The 2,437-nt window shown below is 54.3% G+C and overlaps 1 pseudogene; it reads left to right on the top strand.

Annotated features, from left to right (window-relative positions):
- LOC102380860 overlaps positions 1 to 980 on the top strand; it is a 13,553-nt pseudogene extending 12,573 nt beyond the window's left edge.
- The last annotated feature ends 1,457 nt before the right edge of the window (positions 981 to 2,437 follow it).

Genomic DNA, 2,437 nt, shown 5'->3' with positions numbered 1-2,437 from the left:
GCTCTTGATGGAGAAAGGCAGGGCCCGGCCTGGAAAGGACCTCATAGCTCAGCAAGTCCAGCGACGGCTCTTGCAAGCACCAGGGCACAGAGCTCCTTTCATAACCTGGCTGAGCTCCGTCTTAACTGTCCTCGGACATTTTGCTCTCGTTCCACCACCTCCCTGCACTAACGGGGAGAGCTTTTCCTGAGCTCTGACCACAGTGTACATTGCTCAAGCGTAGAGTCATTGCTTCACATCCTGCCCTCCTCTTTCTGGCAGTTGCAACCTCTTCCCCTTCATCTGGTCTTGCAGCAACTTCATCCTCACTTTTGTTCCCCACCTCTGGACTCCTCTTTGGTACAGAATCATAGGAAACAAGAAAACAAGGGTTGGACGGGACCTCAAGAGGTCACATCTAGTCCAACCCCCTGCTCAAAGTAGGACCAGCCCCAGGGACTTTGTCTAATCAGGTCTTAAACACCTCCAAGGATGGAGACTCCACCACCTGTCTAAGTAATCTGGTCCAGTGCTTCACCACCCTCCAAATATCCAACCTCAACTTCCCTTGCTGCAACTTGAGCTCATTGCTCCTTGTCCTGTCAGCTCAGGTGTGCTACTGTTAACGCAGGTGAACACTAGCTCAGGTGGAGACAGCGTTCAGGGAAGCACTGGAGGCGCGATCCAGATGCTCAAGAAGACTGAACAGCGTTTTCTAGATCGGAAAGGGAAGCACATTTATTTCCTGTGACTAATGAAGCAGCATTTGATTCTGTTCGTTGTGTTTTTCTACGTCATAGATGATACAGCAGATAACTGCACTTTCCAGTGCACAGGGGTTTTGGAAGCTGAACAAGCCAGAATCCAACCATGCCATCAGCCCCCTTTCAAAATTCGCTATGGTCCCCATCATATGTTTGTGCTCCCGAGGCAGCACTTCCCCTTTCTCCGGCCTAAATTTCCTCCTGTGTATTTCAGACCGCCTCTCCCGCCTGGCATGAGCCTTCAGTGTGCTCCTCCTGCCCCCTCGAGTGCTCACGGCCCCTCCAAGCTGCAAGGAGTCGCAAGTGTATGAAGTGTCCTCGCTACCCACCCTCCAAGCCAGCTCTGTGTTAAAGACCGCAAGTGATGCAGGCTCCACCCTGGCCCTTGGTGAGTTGCCGCAGTGTTGGCTTCCCTTCGGCTTCAGCTGGGCACGTTTCCACCAGGATGCTGGCTCCCAGACACCTCCTCACCTGCACCTACCTGTGCCCCGTGGCTCCTGCCCTGCCGCGTAGACCATGCTGCTAACATTTCTCATTGCAAAGCAGCTTCCCCGAGGCATGTATCATCTTGTTGGGTGCAGCAAGGAGTGCTGCAGCTTCCCACAGGACCCTGGGCACTGCCAGCTGGTTCAGCTCCACGGTCCGTCCAGCCCCGTGTCCTGTCTCTGGCAGAGGTTTTGGAGGAAGGGGAAGAGCCTGATTTAAGAGATATCCTTCCGGGTGCCCTTTCTGCCATGTGGACATCCACCCTTCTGATCTCTTCACTCCACAGGTGTTAACAACCCTCTCTCCTTTGTAATGGTCTTGATGTTCCACCAAGCAAGGCATAAAATCACAGACAAGGAGGGTTGGGAGGGACGTCAGGAGGTCACATCTAGTCTGACCCCTGCTCCAAGCAGGACCAGCCCCAACTACATCATCCCAGCCAAGGCTTTGTCCAGCCGGATCTTCAAAACCTCCAAGGATGGAGACTCCACCATCTCTCTGGGGGTGCGTCTACACATTCATTAATGTGCCATAGTTACTGTGAATTAAGTTTAGTACTTGGATAACTAAGTGCTAAATCAATGTGCAGTAACTCCTGCTTCTGTGCAGTAGTGCCAGTGCATGGGGGTTTTTTGCACGTTAGCCTAATACTACAGCACAGTATTAGCATATTAGCATGGGTTTTGCACAGTAGCCTATTAGCGTGGGTTTTGCCCAGCTTGCTACTGCGCGGTGTTAGTAGGCTACTGCACAGTTAGCGTCTCATGTAGATGCACCTGGGGAGCCTGTCCCAGTGCTTTATTACCCTCCTAGTGAGAAAGTTTTTCCTAATATCCAACCACAACTTGCCTTGCTGCACCTTCCTTGGTTCTGCCCTGTTGCGTGGGCGCAGACATTGCTGCCCGCGCCCTGGAGACCGTCCTGCCCTTCCCCTTCCTGGTGCGGCGGCAGGGAGGAGACAGGAGCCCAATGGGATCTGGTGGCTTTCCTCCCTGGGGCTGAGCGGAGGCTGGGGAAGGGACTGTGATTCGAGCCCCCTACTTGCATGCATTGTCATGTGGCTCTGTGGCTGGGTGTGCCACGTCCAGCTCCCCCGTCTGCGTTCATGGGTGTGTGGCTCCGTGGCTGCATGTGCTATGTGCAGCCTGTGGCGGGCCAGTAGGGGGCGCTCCTGCGTTGAGCCGCCCACCTCCCTGCGCCCGACCACC

Source organism: Alligator sinensis, unplaced genomic scaffold (genome assembly GCF_000455745.1).
Source record: "Alligator sinensis unplaced genomic scaffold, ASM45574v1 scaffold948_1, whole genome shotgun sequence".
NCBI classification, from domain to species: domain Eukaryota; kingdom Metazoa; phylum Chordata; order Crocodylia; family Alligatoridae; genus Alligator; species Alligator sinensis.
Note: the sequence above shows the minus strand (reverse complement) of the source record. Positions and strands in the feature narration are given on the sequence as shown.